The sequence below is a fragment of the Eschscholzia californica genome, unplaced genomic scaffold (genome assembly GCF_041429995.1).
Source record: "Eschscholzia californica isolate CP2 unplaced genomic scaffold, dmEscCali1.0.p SCAF_6, whole genome shotgun sequence".
In the NCBI taxonomy this organism is placed as follows: Eukaryota; Viridiplantae; Streptophyta; class Magnoliopsida; order Ranunculales; family Papaveraceae; genus Eschscholzia; species Eschscholzia californica.
This window is the reverse complement of record NW_028238483.1, coordinates 6,992,855-7,009,792: the sequence shown is the minus strand read 5'-3', so window position 1 is coordinate 7,009,792 and position 16,938 is coordinate 6,992,855. Positions and strand designations below refer to the sequence as shown.

Below are 16,938 nucleotides of genomic sequence, written 5' to 3'. Positions count from 1 at the left end.
ATGAGAACAAGTAGTACCCATTGTAAAATACTAACGGATGCGATCATACCAGCACTAATCCACCGGATCCCATCAGAACTCCGAAGTTAAGCGTGCTTGGGCGAGAGTAGTACTAGGATGGGTGACCTCCTGGGAAGTCCTCGTGTTGCATCCCTTTTTCTACTTTTTTTTTCCCTTTTTCTACTTTTTTTTTTTTTGTCTCGTCGGAGAGATGGAGAAGAGGGGAAGAAAATAACCTGCCAAAGGCGGGTTAGGATCGTCGGATTTGCCAAAAAAACGTTGTTTTCTGTGTCATCCGTCTATTTTTCAGAATTTTGTGTAACTCGAGTAATTTAAAACTGGAATAACTCGTCGTACGTATTATAAACCGATGACAGCGATTTGGAGACATAAAAATATGTCCGGAAATATTTATTACTAATTTCATTAGCATTTCCCAATCTACCCTTTACTTTTAATAAGAATAAAAAGTTTCAGTTATTTCTACACTACTTCCGACATATTATTTATTTGAATACTCCAAATTTAATATAGGTAATTTAGGAAAAATCTTTTAGTGAGAGAACAATAAATAAAAATTGGATCTGCTAAAAAGTCAAACATAATCGGACGGAGGGAGTAAACGTTTTTACGTCGTATCACTATAGAGTGCGTGAAATCGGGGAGAAATAGGAGTCCACGATGAGAACAAGTAGTACCCATTGTAAAATACTAACGGATGCGATCATACCAGCACTAATCCACCGGATCCCATCAGAACTCCGAAGTTAAGCGTGCTTGGGCGAGAGTAGTACTAGGATGGGTGACCTCCTGGGAAGTCCTCGTGTTGCATCCCTTTTTCTACTTTTTTTTTCCCTTTTTCTACTTTTTTTTTTTTTGTCTCGTCGGAGAGATGGAGAAGAGGGGAAGAAAATAACCTGCCAAAGGCGGGTTAGGATCGTCGGATTTGCCAAAAAAACGTTGTTTTCTGTGTCATCCGTCTATTTTTCAGAATTTTGTGTAACTCGAGTAATTTAAAACTGGAATAACTCGTCGTACGTATTATAAACCGATGACAGCGATTTGGAGACATAAAAATATGTCCGGAAATATTTATTACTAATTTCATTAGCATTTCCCAATCTACCCTTTACTTTTAATAAGAATAAAAAGTTTCAGTTATTTCTACACTACTTCCGACATATTATTTATTTGAATACTCCAAATTTAATATAGGTAATTTAGGAAAAATCTTTTAGTGAGAGAACAATAAATAAAAATTGGATCTGCTAAAAAGTCAAACATAATCGGACGGAGGGAGTAAACGTTTTTACGTCGTATCACTATAGAGTGCGTGAAATCGGGGAGAAATAGGAGTCCACGATGAGAACAAGTAGTACCCATTGTAAAATACTAACGGATGCGATCATACCAGCACTAATCCACCGGATCCCATCAGAACTCCGAAGTTAAGCGTGCTTGGGCGAGAGTAGTACTAGGATGGGTGACCTCCTGGGAAGTCCTCGTGTTGCATCCCTTTTTCTACTTTTTTTTTCCCTTTTTCTACTTTTTTTTTTTTTGTCTCGTCGGAGAGATGGAGAAGAGGGGAAGAAAATAACCTGCCAAAGGCGGGTTAGGATCGTCGGATTTGCCAAAAAAACGTTGTTTTCTGTGTCATCCGTCTATTTTTCAGAATTTTGTGTAACTCGAGTAATTTAAAACTGGAATAACTCGTCGTACGTATTATAAACCGATGACAGCGATTTGGAGACATAAAAATATGTCCGGAAATATTTATTACTAATTTCATTAGCATTTCCCAATCTACCCTTTACTTTTAATAAGAATAAAAAGTTTCAGTTATTTCTACACTACTTCCGACATATTATTTATTTGAATACTCCAAATTTAATATAGGTAATTTAGGAAAAATCTTTTAGTGAGAGAACAATAAATAAAAATTGGATCTGCTAAAAAGTCAAACATAATCGGACGGAGGGAGTAAACGTTTTTACGTCGTATCACTATAGAGTGCGTGAAATCGGGGAGAAATAGGAGTCCACGATGAGAACAAGTAGTACCCATTGTAAAATACTAACGGATGCGATCATACCAGCACTAATCCACCGGATCCCATCAGAACTCCGAAGTTAAGCGTGCTTGGGCGAGAGTAGTACTAGGATGGGTGACCTCCTGGGAAGTCCTCGTGTTGCATCCCTTTTTCTACTTTTTTTTTCCCTTTTTCTACTTTTTTTTTTTTTGTCTCGTCGGAGAGATGGAGAAGAGGGGAAGAAAATAACCTGCCAAAGGCGGGTTAGGATCGTCGGATTTGCCAAAAAAACGTTGTTTTCTGTGTCATCCGTCTATTTTTCAGAATTTTGTGTAACTCGAGTAATTTAAAACTGGAATAACTCGTCGTACGTATTATAAACCGATGACAGCGATTTGGAGACATAAAAATATGTCCGGAAATATTTATTACTAATTTCATTAGCATTTCCCAATCTACCCTTTACTTTTAATAAGAATAAAAAGTTTCAGTTATTTCTACACTACTTCCGACATATTATTTATTTGAATACTCCAAATTTAATATAGGTAATTTAGGAAAAATCTTTTAGTGAGAGAACAATAAATAAAAATTGGATCTGCTAAAAAGTCAAACATAATCGGACGGAGGGAGTAAACGTTTTTACGTCGTATCACTATAGAGTGCGTGAAATCGGGGAGAAATAGGAGTCCACGATGAGAACAAGTAGTACCCATTGTAAAATACTAACGGATGCGATCATACCAGCACTAATCCACCGGATCCCATCAGAACTCCGAAGTTAAGCGTGCTTGGGCGAGAGTAGTACTAGGATGGGTGACCTCCTGGGAAGTCCTCGTGTTGCATCCCTTTTTCTACTTTTTTTTTCCCTTTTTCTACTTTTTTTTTTTTTGTCTCGTCGGAGAGATGGAGAAGAGGGGAAGAAAATAACCTGCCAAAGGCGGGTTAGGATCGTCGGATTTGCCAAAAAAACGTTGTTTTCTGTGTCATCCGTCTATTTTTCAGAATTTTGTGTAACTCGAGTAATTTAAAACTGGAATAACTCGTCGTACGTATTATAAACCGATGACAGCGATTTGGAGACATAAAAATATGTCCGGAAATATTTATTACTAATTTCATTAGCATTTCCCAATCTACCCTTTACTTTTAATAAGAATAAAAAGTTTCAGTTATTTCTACACTACTTCCGACATATTATTTATTTGAATACTCCAAATAACCTGCCAAAGGCGGGTTAGGATCGTCGGATTTGCCAAAAAAACGTTGTTTTCTGTGTCATCCGTCTATTTTTCAGAATTTTGTGTAACTCGAGTAATTTAAAACTGGAATAACTCGTCGTACGTATTATAAACCGATGACAGCGATTTGGAGACATAAAAATATGTCCGGAAATATTTATTACTAATTTCATTAGCATTTCCCAATCTACCCTTTACTTTTAATAAGAATAAAAAGTTTCAGTTATTTCTACACTACTTCCGACATATTATTTATTTGAATACTCCAAATTTAATATAGGTAATTTAGGAAAAATCTTTTAGTGAGAGAACAATAAATAAAAATTGGATCTGCTAAAAAGTCAAACATAATCGGACGGAGGGAGTAAACGTTTTTACGTCGTATCACTATAGAGTGCGTGAAATCGGGGAGAAATAGGAGTCCACGATGAGAACAAGTAGTACCCATTGTAAAATACTAACGGATGCGATCATACCAGCACTAATCCACCGGATCCCATCAGAACTCCGAAGTTAAGCGTGCTTGGGCGAGAGTAGTACTAGGATGGGTGACCTCCTGGGAAGTCCTCGTGTTGCATCCCTTTTTCTACTTTTTTTTTCCCTTTTTCTACTTTTTTTTTTTTTGTCTCGTCGGAGAGATGGAGAAGAGGGGAAGAAAATAACCTGCCAAAGGCGGGTTAGGATCGTCGGATTTGCCAAAAAAACGTTGTTTTCTGTGTCATCCGTCTATTTTTCAGAATTTTGTGTAACTCGAGTAATTTAAAACTGGAATAACTCGTCGTACGTATTATAAACCGATGACAGCGATTTGGAGACATAAAAATATGTCCGGAAATATTTATTACTAATTTCATTAGCATTTCCCAATCTACCCTTTACTTTTAATAAGAATAAAAAGTTTCAGTTATTTCTACACTACTTCCGACATATTATTTATTTGAATACTCCAAATTTAATATAGGTAATTTAGGAAAAATCTTTTAGTGAGAGAACAATAAATAAAAATTGGATCTGCTAAAAAGTCAAACATAATCGGACGGAGGGAGTAAACGTTTTTACGTCGTATCACTATAGAGTGCGTGAAATCGGGGAGAAATAGGAGTCCACGATGAGAACAAGTAGTACCCATTGTAAAATACTAACGGATGCGATCATACCAGCACTAATCCACCGGATCCCATCAGAACTCCGAAGTTAAGCGTGCTTGGGCGAGAGTAGTACTAGGATGGGTGACCTCCTGGGAAGTCCTCGTGTTGCATCCCTTTTTCTACTTTTTTTTTCCCTTTTTTTACTTTTTTTTTTTTTGTCTCGTCGGAGAGATGGAGAAGAGGGGAAGAAAATAACCTGCCAAAGGCGGGTTAGGATCGTCGGATTTGCCAAAAAAACGTTGTTTTCTGTGTCATCCGTCTATTTTTCAGAATTTTGTGTAACTCGAGTAATTTAAAACTGGAATAACTCGTCGTACGTATTATAAACCGATGACAGCGATTTGGAGACATAAAAATATGTCCGGAAATATTTATTACTAATTTCATTAGCATTTCCCAATCTACCCTTTACTTTTAATAAGAATAAAAAGTTTCAGTTATTTCTACACTACTTCCGACATATTATTTATTTGAATACTCCAAATTTAATATAGGTAATTTAGGAAAAATCTTTTAGTGAGAGAACAATAAATAAAAATTGGATCTGCTAAAAAGTCAAACATAATCGGACGGAGGGAGTAAACGTTTTTACGTCGTATCACTATAGAGTGCGTGAAATCGGGGAGAAATAGGAGTCCACGATGAGAACAAGTAGTACCCATTGTAAAATACTAACGGATGCGATCATACCAGCACTAATCCACCGGATCCCATCAGAACTCCGAAGTTAAGCGTGCTTGGGCGAGAGTAGTACTAGGATGGGTGACCTCCTGGGAAGTCCTCGTGTTGCATCCCTTTTTCTACTTTTTTTTTCCCTTTTTCTACTTTTTTTTTTTTTGTCTCGTCGGAGAGATGGAGAAGAGGGGAAGAAAATAACCTGCCAAAGGCGGGTTAGGATCGTCGGATTTGCCAAAAAAACGTTGTTTTCTGTGTCATCCGTCTATTTTTCAGAATTTTGTGTAACTCGAGTAATTTAAAACTGGAATAACTCGTCGTACGTATTATAAACCGATGACAGCGATTTGGAGACATAAAAATATGTCCGGAAATATTTATTACTAATTTCATTAGCATTTCCCAATCTACCCTTTACTTTTAATAAGAATAAAAAGTTTCAGTTATTTCTACACTACTTCCGACATATTATTTATTTGAATACTCCAAATTTAATATAGGTAATTTAGGAAAAATCTTTTAGTGAGAGAACAATAAATAAAAATTGGATCTGCTAAAAAGTCAAACATAATCGGACGGAGGGAGTAAACGTTTTTACGTCGTATCACTATAGAGTGCGTGAAATCGGGGAGAAATAGGAGTCCACGATGAGAACAAGTAGTACCCATTGTAAAATACTAACGGATGCGATCATACCAGCAATAATCCACCGGATCCCATCAGAACTCCGAAGTTAAGCGTGCTTGGGCGAGAGTAGTACTAGGATGGGTGACCTCCTGGGAAGTCCTCGTGTTGCATCCCTTTTTCTACTTTTTTTTTCCCTTTTTTTACTTTTTTTTTTTTTGTCTCGTCGGAGAGATGGAGAAGAGGGGAAGAAAATAACCTGCCAAAGGCGGGTTAGGATCGTCGGATTTGCCAAAAAAACGTTGTTTTCTGTGTCATCCGTCTATTTTTCAGAATTTTGTGTAACTCGAGTAATTTAAAACTGGAATAACTCGTCGTACGTATTATAAACCGATGACAGCGATTTGGAGACATAAAAATATGTCCGGAAATATTTATTACTAATTTCATTAGCATTTCCCAATCTACCCTTTACTTTTAATAAGAATAAAAAGTTTCAGTTATTTCTACACTACTTCCGACATATTATTTATTTGAATACTCCAAATTTAATATAGGTAATTTAGGAAAAATCTTTTAGTGAGAGAACAATAAATAAAAATTGGATCTGCTAAAAAGTCAAACATAATCGGACGGAGGGAGTAAACGTTTTTACGTCGTATCACTATAGAGTGCGTGAAATCGGGGAGAAATAGGAGTCCACGATGAGAACAAGTAGTACCCATTGTAAAATACTAACGGATGCGATCATACCAGCACTAATCCACCGGATCCCATCAGAACTCCGAAGTTAAGCGTGCTTGGGCGAGAGTAGTACTAGGATGGGTGACCTCCTGGGAAGTCCTCGTGTTGCATCCCTTTTTCTACTTTTTTTTTCCCTTTTTCTACTTTTTTTTTTTTGTCTCGTCGGAGAGATGGAGAAGAGGGGAAGAAAATAACCTGCCAAAGGCGGGTTAGGATCGTCGGATTTGCCAAAAAAACGTTGTTTTCTGTGTCATCCGTCTATTTTTCAGAATTTTGTGTAACTCGAGTAATTTAAAACTGGAATAACTCGTCGTACGTATTATAAACCGATGACAGCGATTTGGAGACATAAAAATATGTCCGGAAATATTTATTACTAATTTCATTAGCATTTCCCAATCTACCCTTTACTTTTAATAAGAATAAAAAGTTTCAGTTATTTCTACACTACTTCCGACATATTATTTATTTGAATACTCCAAATTTAATATAGGTAATTTAGGAAAAATCTTTTAGTGAGAGAACAATAAATAAAAATTGGATCTGCTAAAAAGTCAAACATAATCGGACGGAGGGAGTAAACGTTTTTACGTCGTATCACTATAGAGTGCGTGAAATCGGGGAGAAATAGGAGTCCACGATGAGAACAAGTAGTACCCATTGTAAAATACTAACGGATGCGATCATACCAGCACTAATCCACCGGATCCCATCAGAACTCCGAAGTTAAGCGTGCTTGGGCGAGAGTAGTACTAGGATGGGTGACCTCCTGGGAAGTCCTCGTGTTGCATCCCTTTTTCTACTTTTTTTTTCCCTTTTTCTACTTTTTTTTTTTTTGTCTCGTCGGAGAGATGGAGAAGAGGGGAAGAAAATAACCTGCCAAAGGCGGGTTAGGATCGTCGGATTTGCCAAAAAAACGTTGTTTTCTGTGTCATCCGTCTATTTTTCAGAATTTTGTGTAACTCGAGTAATTTAAAACTGGAATAACTCGTCGTACGTATTATAAACCGATGACAGCGATTTGGAGACATAAAAATATGTCCGGAAATATTTATTACTAATTTCATTAGCATTTCCCAATCTACCCTTTACTTTTAATAAGAATAAAAAGTTTCAGTTATTTCTACACTACTTCCGACATATTATTTATTTGAATACTCCAAATAACCTGCCAAAGGCGGGTTAGGATCGTCGGATTTGCCAAAAAAACGTTGTTTTCTGTGTCATCCGTCTATTTTTCAGAATTTTGTGTAACTCGAGTAATTTAAAACTGGAATAACTCGTCGTACGTATTATAAACCGATGACAGCGATTTGGAGACATAAAAATATGTCCGGAAATATTTATTACTAATTTCATTAGCATTTCCCAATCTACCCTTTACTTTTAATAAGAATAAAAAGTTTCAGTTATTTCTACACTACTTCCGACATATTATTTATTTGAATACTCCAAATTTAATATAGGTAATTTAGGAAAAATCTTTTAGTGAGAGAACAATAAATAAAAATTGGATCTGCTAAAAAGTCAAACATAATCGGACGGAGGGAGTAAACGTTTTTACGTCGTATCACTATAGAGTGCGTGAAATCGGGGAGAAATAGGAGTCCACGATGAGAACAAGTAGTACCCATTGTAAAATACTAACGGATGCGATCATACCAGCACTAATCCACCGGATCCCATCAGAACTCCGAAGTTAAGCGTGCTTGGGCGAGAGTAGTACTAGGATGGGTGACCTCCTGGGAAGTCCTCGTGTTGCATCCCTTTTTCTACTTTTTTTTTCCCTTTTTCTACTTTTTTTTTTTTTGTCTCGTCGGAGAGATGGAGAAGAGGGGAAGAAAATAACCTGCCAAAGGCGGGTTAGGATCGTCGGATTTGCCAAAAAAACGTTGTTTTCTGTGTCATCCGTCTATTTTTCAGAATTTTGTGTAACTCGAGTAATTTAAAACTGGAATAACTCGTCGTACGTATTATAAACCGATGACAGCGATTTGGAGACATAAAAATATGTCCGGAAATATTTATTACTAATTTCATTAGCATTTCCCAATCTACCCTTTACTTTTAATAAGAATAAAAAGTTTCAGTTATTTCTACACTACTTCCGACATATTATTTATTTGAATACTCCAAATTTAATATAGGTAATTTAGGAAAAATCTTTTAGTGAGAGAACAATAAATAAAAATTGGATCTGCTAAAAAGTCAAACATAATCGGACGGAGGGAGTAAACGTTTTTACGTCGTATCACTATAGAGTGCGTGAAATCGGGGAGAAATAGGAGTCCACGATGAGAACAAGTAGTACCCATTGTAAAATACTAACGGATGCGATCATACCAGCACTAATCCACCGGATCCCATCAGAACTCCGAAGTTAAGCGTGCTTGGGCGAGAGTAGTACTAGGATGGGTGACCTCCTGGGAAGTCCTCGTGTTGCATCCCTTTTTCTACTTTTTTTTTCCCTTTTTCTACTTTTTTTTTTTTTGTCTCGTCGGAGAGATGGAGAAGAGGGGAAGAAAATAACCTGCCAAAGGCGGGTTAGGATCGTCGGATTTGCCAAAAAAACGTTGTTTTCTGTGTCATCCGTCTATTTTTCAGAATTTTGTGTAACTCGAGTAATTTAAAACTGGAATAACTCGTCGTACGTATTATAAACCGATGACAGCGATTTGGAGACATAAAAATATGTCCGGAAATATTTATTACTAATTTCATTAGCATTTCCCAATCTACCCTTTACTTTTAATAAGAATAAAAAGTTTCAGTTATTTCTACACTACTTCCGACATATTATTTATTTGAATACTCCAAATTTAATATAGGTAATTTAGGAAAAATCTTTTAGTGAGAGAACAATAAATAAAAATTGGATCTGCTAAAAAGTCAAACATAATCGGACGGAGGGAGTAAACGTTTTTACGTCGTATCACTATAGAGTGCGTGAAATCGGGGAGAAATAGGAGTCCACGATGAGAACAAGTAGTACCCATTGTAAAATACTAACGGATGCGATCATACCAGCACTAATCCACCGGATCCCATCAGAACTCCGAAGTTAAGCGTGCTTGGGCGAGAGTAGTACTAGGATGGGTGACCTCCTGGGAAGTCCTCGTGTTGCATCCCTTTTTCTACTTTTTTTTTCCCTTTTTCTACTTTTTTTTTTTTTGTCTCGTCGGAGAGATGGAGAAGAGGGGAAGAAAATAACCTGCCAAAGGCGGGTTAGGATCGTCGGATTTGCCAAAAAAACGTTGTTTTCTGTGTCATCCGTCTATTTTTCAGAATTTTGTGTAACTCGAGTAATTTAAAACTGGAATAACTCGTCGTACGTATTATAAACCGATGACAGCGATTTGGAGACATAAAAATATGTCCGGAAATATTTATTACTAATTTCATTAGCATTTCCCAATCTACCCTTTACTTTTAATAAGAATAAAAAGTTTCAGTTATTTCTACACTACTTCCGACATATTATTTATTTGAATACTCCAAATTTAATATAGGTAATTTAGGAAAAATCTTTTAGTGAGAGAACAATAAATAAAAATTGGATCTGCTAAAAAGTCAAACATAATCGGACGGAGGGAGTAAACGTTTTTACGTCGTATCACTATAGAGTGCGTGAAATCGGGGAGAAATAGGAGTCCACGATGAGAACAAGTAGTACCCATTGTAAAATACTAACGGATGCGATCATACCAGCACTAATCCACCGGATCCCATCAGAACTCCGAAGTTAAGCGTGCTTGGGCGAGAGTAGTACTAGGATGGGTGACCTCCTGGGAAGTCCTCGTGTTGCATCCCTTTTTCTACTTTTTTTTTCCCTTTTTCTACTTTTTTTTTTTTTGTCTCGTCGGAGAGATGGAGAAGAGGGGAAGAAAATAACCTGCCAAAGGCGGGTTAGGATCGTCGGATTTGCCAAAAAAACGTTGTTTTCTGTGTCATCCGTCTATTTTTCAGAATTTTGTGTAACTCGAGTAATTTAAAACTGGAATAACTCGTCGTACGTATTATAAACCGATGACAGCGATTTGGAGACATAAAAATATGTCCGGAAATATTTATTACTAATTTCATTAGCATTTCCCAATCTACCCTTTACTTTTAATAAGAATAAAAAGTTTCAGTTATTTCTACACTACTTCCGACATATTATTTATTTGAATACTCCAAATTTAATATAGGTAATTTAGGAAAAATCTTTTAGTGAGAGAACAATAAATAAAAATTGGATCTGCTAAAAAGTCAAACATAATCGGACGGAGGGAGTAAACGTTTTTACGTCGTATCACTATAGAGTGCGTGAAATCGGGGAGAAATAGGAGTCCACGATGAGAACAAGTAGTACCCATTGTAAAATACTAACGGATGCGATCATACCAGCACTAATCCACCGGATCCCATCAGAACTCCGAAGTTAAGCGTGCTTGGGCGAGAGTAGTACTAGGATGGGTGACCTCCTGGGAAGTCCTCGTGTTGCATCCCTTTTTCTACTTTTTTTTTCCCTTTTTCTACTTTTTTTTTTTTGTCTCGTCGGAGAGATGGAGAAGAGGGGAAGAAAATAACCTGCCAAAGGCGGGTTAGGATCGTCGGATTTGCCAAAAAAACGTTGTTTTCTGTGTCATCCGTCTATTTTTCAGAATTTTGTGTAACTCGAGTAATTTAAAACTGGAATAACTCGTCGTACGTATTATAAACCGATGACAGCGATTTGGAGACATAAAAATATGTCCGGAAATATTTATTACTAATTTCATTAGCATTTCCCAATCTACCCTTTACTTTTAATAAGAATAAAAAGTTTCAGTTATTTCTACACTACTTCCGACATATTATTTATTTGAATACTCCAAATTTAATATAGGTAATTTAGGAAAAATCTTTTAGTGAGAGAACAATAAATAAAAATTGGATCTGCTAAAAAGTCAAACATAATCGGACGGAGGGAGTAAACGTTTTTACGTCGTATCACTATAGAGTGCGTGAAATCGGGGAGAAATAGGAGTCCACGATGAGAACAAGTAGTACCCATTGTAAAATACTAACGGATGCGATCATACCAGCACTAATCCACCGGATCCCATCAGAACTCCGAAGTTAAGCGTGCTTGGGCGAGAGTAGTACTAGGATGGGTGACCTCCTGGGAAGTCCTCGTGTTGCATCCCTTTTTCTACTTTTTTTTTCCCTTTTTCTACTTTTTTTTTTTTTGTCTCGTCGGAGAGATGGAGAAGAGGGGAAGAAAATAACCTGCCAAAGGCGGGTTAGGATCGTCGGATTTGCCAAAAAAACGTTGTTTTCTGTGTCATCCGTCTATTTTTCAGAATTTTGTGTAACTCGAGTAATTTAAAACTGGAATAACTCGTCGTACGTATTATAAACCGATGACAGCGATTTGGAGACATAAAAATATGTCCGGAAATATTTATTACTAATTTCATTAGCATTTCCCAATCTACCCTTTACTTTTAATAAGAATAAAAAGTTTCAGTTATTTCTACACTACTTCCGACATATTATTTATTTGAATACTCCAAATTTAATATAGGTAATTTAGGAAAAATCTTTTAGTGAGAGAACAATAAATAAAAATTGGATCTGCTAAAAAGTCAAACATAATCGGACGGAGGGAGTAAACGTTTTTACGTCGTATCACTATAGAGTGCGTGAAATCGGGGAGAAATAGGAGTCCACGATGAGAACAAGTAGTACCCATTGTAAAATACTAACGGATGCGATCATACCAGCACTAATCCACCGGATCCCATCAGAACTCCGAAGTTAAGCGTGCTTGGGCGAGAGTAGTACTAGGATGGGTGACCTCCTGGGAAGTCCTCGTGTTGCATCCCTTTTTCTACTTTTTTTTTCCCTTTTTCTACTTCTTTTTTTTTTGTCTCGTCGGAGAGATGGAGAAGAGGGGAAGAAAATAACCTGCCAAAGGCGGGTTAGGATCGTCGGATTTGCCAAAAAAACGTTGTTTTCTGTGTCATCCGTCTATTTTTCAGAATTTTGTGTAACTCGAGTAATTTAAAACTGGAATAACTCGTCGTACGTATTATAAACCGTTGACAGCGATTTGGAGACATAAAAATATGTCCGGAAATATTTATTACTAATTTCATTAGCATTTCCCAATCTACCCTTTACTTTTAATAAGAATAAAAAGTTTCAGTTATTTCTACACTACTTCCGACATATTATTTATTTGAATACTCCAAATTTAATATAGGTAATTTAGGAAAAATCTTTTAGTGAGAGAACAATAAATAAAAATTGGATCTGCTAAAAAGTCAAACATAATCGGACGGAGGGAGTAAACGTTTTTACGTCGTATCACTATAGAGTGCGTGAAATCGGGGAGAAATAGGAGTCCACGATGAGAACAAGTAGTACCCATTGTAAAATACTAACGGATGCGATCATACCAGCACTAATCCACCGGATCCCATCAGAACTCCGAAGTTAAGCGTGCTTGGGCGAGAGTAGTACTAGGATGGGTGACCTCCTGGGAAGTCCTCGTGTTGCATCCCTTTTTCTACTTTTTTTTTCCCTTTTTCTACTTTTTTTTTTTTTTGTCTCGTCGGAGAGATGGAGAAGAGGGGAAGAAAATAACCTGCCAAAGGCGGGTTAGGATCGTCGGATTTGCCAAAAAAACGTTGTTTTCTGTGTCATCCGTCTATTTTTCAGAATTTTGTGTAACTCGAGTAATTTAAAACTGGAATAACTCGTCGTACGTATTATAAACCGATGACAGCGATTTGGAGACATAAAAATATGTCCGGAAATATTTATTACTAATTTCATTAGCATTTCCCAATCTACCCTTTACTTTTAATAAGAATAAAAAGTTTCAGTTATTTCTACACTACTTCCGACATATTATTTATTTGAATACTCCAAATTTAATATAGGTAATTTAGGAAAAATCTTTTAGTGAGAGAACAATAAATAAAAATTGGATCTGCTAAAAAGTCAAACATAATCGGACGGAGGGAGTAAACGTTTTTACGTCGTATCACTATAGAGTGCGTGAAATCGGGGAGAAATAGGAGTCCACGATGAGAACAAGTAGTACCCATTGTAAAATACTAACGGATGCGATCATACCAGCACTAATCCACCGGATCCCATCAGAACTCCGAAGTTAAGCGTGCTTGGGCGAGAGTAGTACTAGGATGGGTGACCTCCTGGGAAGTCCTCGTGTTGCATCCCTTTTTCTACTTTTTTTTTCCCTTTTTCTACTTTTTTTTTTTTTTGTCTCGTCGGAGAGATGGAGAAGAGGGGAAGAAAATAACCTGCCAAAGGCGGGTTAGGATCGTCGGATTTGCCAAAAAAACGTTGTTTTCTGTGTCATCCGTCTATTTTTCAGAATTTTGTGTAACTCGAGTAATTTAAAACTGGAATAACTCGTCGTACGTATTATAAACCGATGACAGCGATTTGGAGACATAAAAATATGTCCGGAAATATTTATTACTAATTTCATTAGCATTTCCCAATCTACCCTTTACTTTTAATAAGAATAAAAAGTTTCAGTTATTTCTACACTACTTCCGACATATTATTTATTTGAATACTCCAAATTTAATATAGGTAATTTAGGAAAAATCTTTTAGTGAGAGAACAATAAATAAAAATTGGATCTGCTAAAAAGTCAAACATAATCGGACGGAGGGAGTAAACGTTTTTACGTCGTATCACTATAGAGTGCGTGAAATCGGGGAGAAATAGGAGTCCACGATGAGAACAAGTAGTACCCATTGTAAAATACTAACGGATGCGATCATACCAGCACTAATCCACCGGATCCCATCAGAACTCCGAAGTTAAGCGTGCTTGGGCGAGAGTAGTACTAGGATGGGTGACCTCCTGGGAAGTCCTCGTGTTGCATCCCTTTTTCTACTTTTTTTTTCCCTTTTTCTACTTCTTTTTTTTTTGTCTCGTCGGAGAGATGGAGAAGAGGGGAAGAAAATAACCTGCCAAAGGCGGGTTAGGATCGTCGGATTTGCCAAAAAAACGTTGTTTTCTGTGTCATCCGTCTATTTTTCAGAATTTTGTGTAACTCGAGTAATTTAAAACTGGAATAACTCGTCGTACGTATTATAAACCGTTGACAGCGATTTGGAGACATAAAAATATGTCCGGAAATATTTATTACTAATTTCATTAGCATTTCCCAATCTACCCTTTACTTTTAATAAGAATAAAAAGTTTCAGTTATTTCTACACTACTTCCGACATATTATTTATTTGAATACTCCAAATTTAATATAGGTAATTTAGGAAAAATCTTTTAGTGAGAGAACAATAAATAAAAATTGGATCTGCTAAAAAGTCAAACATAATCGGACGGAGGGAGTAAACGTTTTTACGTCGTATCACTATAGAGTGCGTGAAATCGGGGAGAAATAGGAGTCCACGATGAGAACAAGTAGTACCCATTGTAAAATACTAACGGATGCGATCATACCAGCACTAATCCACCGGATCCCATCAGAACTCCGAAGTTAAGCGTGCTTGGGCGAGAGTAGTACTAGGATGGGTGACCTCCTGGGAAGTCCTCGTGTTGCATCCCTTTTTCTACTTTTTTTTTCCCTTTTTCTACTTTTTTTTTTTTTGTCTCGTCGGAGAGATGGAGAAGAGGGGAAGAAAATAACCTGCCAAAGGCGGGTTAGGATCGTCGGATTTGCCAAAAAAACGTTGTTTTCTGTGTCATCCGTCTATTTTTCAGAATTTTGTGTAACTCGAGTAATTTAAAACTGGAATAACTCGTCGTACGTATTATAAACCGATGACAGCGATTTGGAGACATAAAAATATGTCCGGAAATATTTATTACTAATTTCATTAGCATTTCCCAATCTACCCTTTACTTTTAATAAGAATAAAAAGTTTCAGTTATTTCTACACTACTTCCGACATATTATTTATTTGAATACTCCAAATTTAATATAGGTAATTTAGGAAAAATCTTTTAGTGAGAGAACAATAAATAAAAATTGGATCTGCTAAAAAGTCAAACATAATCGGACGGAGGGAGTAAACGTTTTTACGTCGTATCACTATAGAGTGCGTGAAATCGGGGAGAAATAGGAGTCCACGATGAGAACAAGTAGTACCCATTGTAAAATACTAACGGATGCGATCATACCAGCACTAATCCACCGGATCCCATCAGAACTCCGAAGTTAAGCGTGCTTGGGCGAGAGTAGTACTAGGATGGGTGACCTCCTGGGAAGTCCTCGTGTTGCATCCCTTTTTCTACTTTTTTTTTCCCTTTTTCTACTTTTTTTTTTTTTGTCTCGTCGGAGAGATGGAGAAGAGGGGAAGAAAATAACCTGCCAAAGGCGGGTTAGGATCGTCGGATTTGCCAAAAAAACGTTGTTTTCTGTGTCATCCGTCTATTTTTCAGAATTTTGTGTAACTCGAGTAATTTAAAACTGGAATAACTCGTCGTACGTATTATAAACCGATGACAGCGATTTGGAGACATAAAAATATGTCCGGAAATATTTATTACTAATTTCATTAGCATTTCCCAATCTACCCTTTACTTTTAATAAGAATAAAAAGTTTCAGTTATTTCTACACTACTTCCGACATATTATTTATTTGAATACTCCAAATTTAATATAGGTAATTTAGGAAAAATCTTTTAGTGAGAGAACAATAAATAAAAATTGGATCTGCTAAAAAGTCAAACATAATCGGACGGAGGGAGTAAACGTTTTTACGTCGTATCACTATAGAGTGCGTGAAATCGGGGAGAAATAGGAGTCCACGATGAGAACAAGTAGTACCCATTGTAAAATACTAACGGATGCGATCATACCAGCACTAATCCACCGGATCCCATCAGAACTCCGAAGTTAAGCGTGCTTGGGCGAGAGTAGTACTAGGATGGGTGACCTCCTGGGAAGTCCTCGTGTTGCATCCCTTTTTCTACTTTTTTTTTCCCTTTTTCTACTTTTTTTTTTTTTGTCTCGTCGGAGAGATGGAGAAGAGGGGAAGAAAATAACCTGCCAAAGGCGGGTTAGGATCGTCGGATTTGCCAAAAAAACGTTGTTTTCTGTGTCATCCGTCTATTTTTCAGAATTTTGTGTAACTCGAGTAATTTAAAACTGGAATAACTCGTCGTACGTATTATAAACCGATGACAGCGATTTGGAGACATAAAAATATGTCCGGAAATATTTATTACTAATTTCATTAGCATTTCCCAATCTACCCTTTACTTTTAATAAGAATAAAAAGTTTCAGTTATTTCTACACTACTTCCGACATATTATTTATTTGAATACTCCAAATTTAATATTGGTAATTTAGGAAAAATCTTTTAGTGAGAGAACAATAAATAAAAATTGGATCTGCTAAAAAGTCAAACATAATCGGACGGAGGGAGTAAACGTTTTTACGTCGTATCACTATAGAGTGCGTGAAATCGGGGAGAAATAGGAGTCCACGATGAGAACAA

The 16,938-nt window shown here is 36.7% G+C and overlaps 24 non-coding genes across 24 annotated transcripts; all 24 read left to right on the top strand.

The window, feature by feature from the left end:
• Positions 1-35: 35 nt before the first annotated feature.
• On the top strand, positions 36-154 carry LOC147531385 (5S ribosomal RNA). The gene has a single exon (XR_015228774.1). It is a non-coding gene; the product is annotated as a 5S ribosomal RNA (ribosomal RNA).
• Positions 155-716: 562 nt separating this feature from the next.
• Positions 717-835, top strand: LOC147531384 (5S ribosomal RNA). The gene has a single exon (XR_015228773.1). It is a non-coding gene; the product is annotated as a 5S ribosomal RNA (ribosomal RNA).
• A 562-nt stretch (positions 836-1,397) lies between these two features.
• Positions 1,398-1,516, top strand: LOC147531383 (5S ribosomal RNA). Its single transcript, XR_015228772.1, has one exon. It is a non-coding gene; the product is annotated as a 5S ribosomal RNA (ribosomal RNA).
• Positions 1,517-2,078: 562 nt separating this feature from the next.
• LOC147531382 (5S ribosomal RNA) lies at positions 2,079-2,197 on the top strand. The gene has a single exon (XR_015228771.1). It is a non-coding gene; the product is annotated as a 5S ribosomal RNA (ribosomal RNA).
• Positions 2,198-2,759: 562 nt separating this feature from the next.
• Positions 2,760-2,878, top strand: LOC147531381 (5S ribosomal RNA). The gene has a single exon (XR_015228770.1). It is a non-coding gene; the product is annotated as a 5S ribosomal RNA (ribosomal RNA).
• An 854-nt stretch (positions 2,879-3,732) lies between these two features.
• On the top strand, positions 3,733-3,851 carry LOC147531380 (5S ribosomal RNA). The gene has a single exon (XR_015228769.1). It is a non-coding gene; the product is annotated as a 5S ribosomal RNA (ribosomal RNA).
• A 562-nt stretch (positions 3,852-4,413) lies between these two features.
• Positions 4,414-4,532, top strand: LOC147531379 (5S ribosomal RNA). Its single transcript, XR_015228768.1, has one exon. It is a non-coding gene; the product is annotated as a 5S ribosomal RNA (ribosomal RNA).
• Positions 4,533-5,094: 562 nt separating this feature from the next.
• LOC147531378 (5S ribosomal RNA) lies at positions 5,095-5,213 on the top strand. Its single transcript, XR_015228767.1, has one exon. It is a non-coding gene; the product is annotated as a 5S ribosomal RNA (ribosomal RNA).
• Positions 5,214-5,775: 562 nt separating this feature from the next.
• On the top strand, positions 5,776-5,894 carry LOC147531377 (5S ribosomal RNA). Its single transcript, XR_015228947.1, has one exon. It is a non-coding gene; the product is annotated as a 5S ribosomal RNA (ribosomal RNA).
• Positions 5,895-6,456: 562 nt separating this feature from the next.
• On the top strand, positions 6,457-6,575 carry LOC147531376 (5S ribosomal RNA). Its single transcript, XR_015228765.1, has one exon. It is a non-coding gene; the product is annotated as a 5S ribosomal RNA (ribosomal RNA).
• A 561-nt stretch (positions 6,576-7,136) lies between these two features.
• LOC147531375 (5S ribosomal RNA) lies at positions 7,137-7,255 on the top strand. Its single transcript, XR_015228764.1, has one exon. It is a non-coding gene; the product is annotated as a 5S ribosomal RNA (ribosomal RNA).
• Positions 7,256-8,109: 854 nt separating this feature from the next.
• Positions 8,110-8,228, top strand: LOC147531374 (5S ribosomal RNA). Its single transcript, XR_015228763.1, has one exon. It is a non-coding gene; the product is annotated as a 5S ribosomal RNA (ribosomal RNA).
• A 562-nt stretch (positions 8,229-8,790) lies between these two features.
• LOC147531373 (5S ribosomal RNA) lies at positions 8,791-8,909 on the top strand. Its single transcript, XR_015228762.1, has one exon. It is a non-coding gene; the product is annotated as a 5S ribosomal RNA (ribosomal RNA).
• A 562-nt stretch (positions 8,910-9,471) lies between these two features.
• LOC147531372 (5S ribosomal RNA) lies at positions 9,472-9,590 on the top strand. The gene has a single exon (XR_015228761.1). It is a non-coding gene; the product is annotated as a 5S ribosomal RNA (ribosomal RNA).
• Positions 9,591-10,152: 562 nt separating this feature from the next.
• LOC147531371 (5S ribosomal RNA) lies at positions 10,153-10,271 on the top strand. Its single transcript, XR_015228760.1, has one exon. It is a non-coding gene; the product is annotated as a 5S ribosomal RNA (ribosomal RNA).
• A 562-nt stretch (positions 10,272-10,833) lies between these two features.
• On the top strand, positions 10,834-10,952 carry LOC147531370 (5S ribosomal RNA). Its single transcript, XR_015228759.1, has one exon. It is a non-coding gene; the product is annotated as a 5S ribosomal RNA (ribosomal RNA).
• Positions 10,953-11,513: 561 nt separating this feature from the next.
• LOC147531369 (5S ribosomal RNA) lies at positions 11,514-11,632 on the top strand. Its single transcript, XR_015228758.1, has one exon. It is a non-coding gene; the product is annotated as a 5S ribosomal RNA (ribosomal RNA).
• A 562-nt stretch (positions 11,633-12,194) lies between these two features.
• On the top strand, positions 12,195-12,313 carry LOC147531368 (5S ribosomal RNA). The gene has a single exon (XR_015228757.1). It is a non-coding gene; the product is annotated as a 5S ribosomal RNA (ribosomal RNA).
• Positions 12,314-12,875: 562 nt separating this feature from the next.
• LOC147531367 (5S ribosomal RNA) lies at positions 12,876-12,994 on the top strand. Its single transcript, XR_015228756.1, has one exon. It is a non-coding gene; the product is annotated as a 5S ribosomal RNA (ribosomal RNA).
• Positions 12,995-13,557: 563 nt separating this feature from the next.
• LOC147531366 (5S ribosomal RNA) lies at positions 13,558-13,676 on the top strand. The gene has a single exon (XR_015228754.1). It is a non-coding gene; the product is annotated as a 5S ribosomal RNA (ribosomal RNA).
• A 563-nt stretch (positions 13,677-14,239) lies between these two features.
• On the top strand, positions 14,240-14,358 carry LOC147531365 (5S ribosomal RNA). The gene has a single exon (XR_015228753.1). It is a non-coding gene; the product is annotated as a 5S ribosomal RNA (ribosomal RNA).
• Positions 14,359-14,920: 562 nt separating this feature from the next.
• On the top strand, positions 14,921-15,039 carry LOC147531364 (5S ribosomal RNA). The gene has a single exon (XR_015228752.1). It is a non-coding gene; the product is annotated as a 5S ribosomal RNA (ribosomal RNA).
• Positions 15,040-15,601: 562 nt separating this feature from the next.
• Positions 15,602-15,720, top strand: LOC147531363 (5S ribosomal RNA). The gene has a single exon (XR_015228751.1). It is a non-coding gene; the product is annotated as a 5S ribosomal RNA (ribosomal RNA).
• Positions 15,721-16,282: 562 nt separating this feature from the next.
• LOC147531362 (5S ribosomal RNA) lies at positions 16,283-16,401 on the top strand. Its single transcript, XR_015228750.1, has one exon. It is a non-coding gene; the product is annotated as a 5S ribosomal RNA (ribosomal RNA).
• The last annotated feature ends 537 nt before the right edge of the window (positions 16,402-16,938 follow it).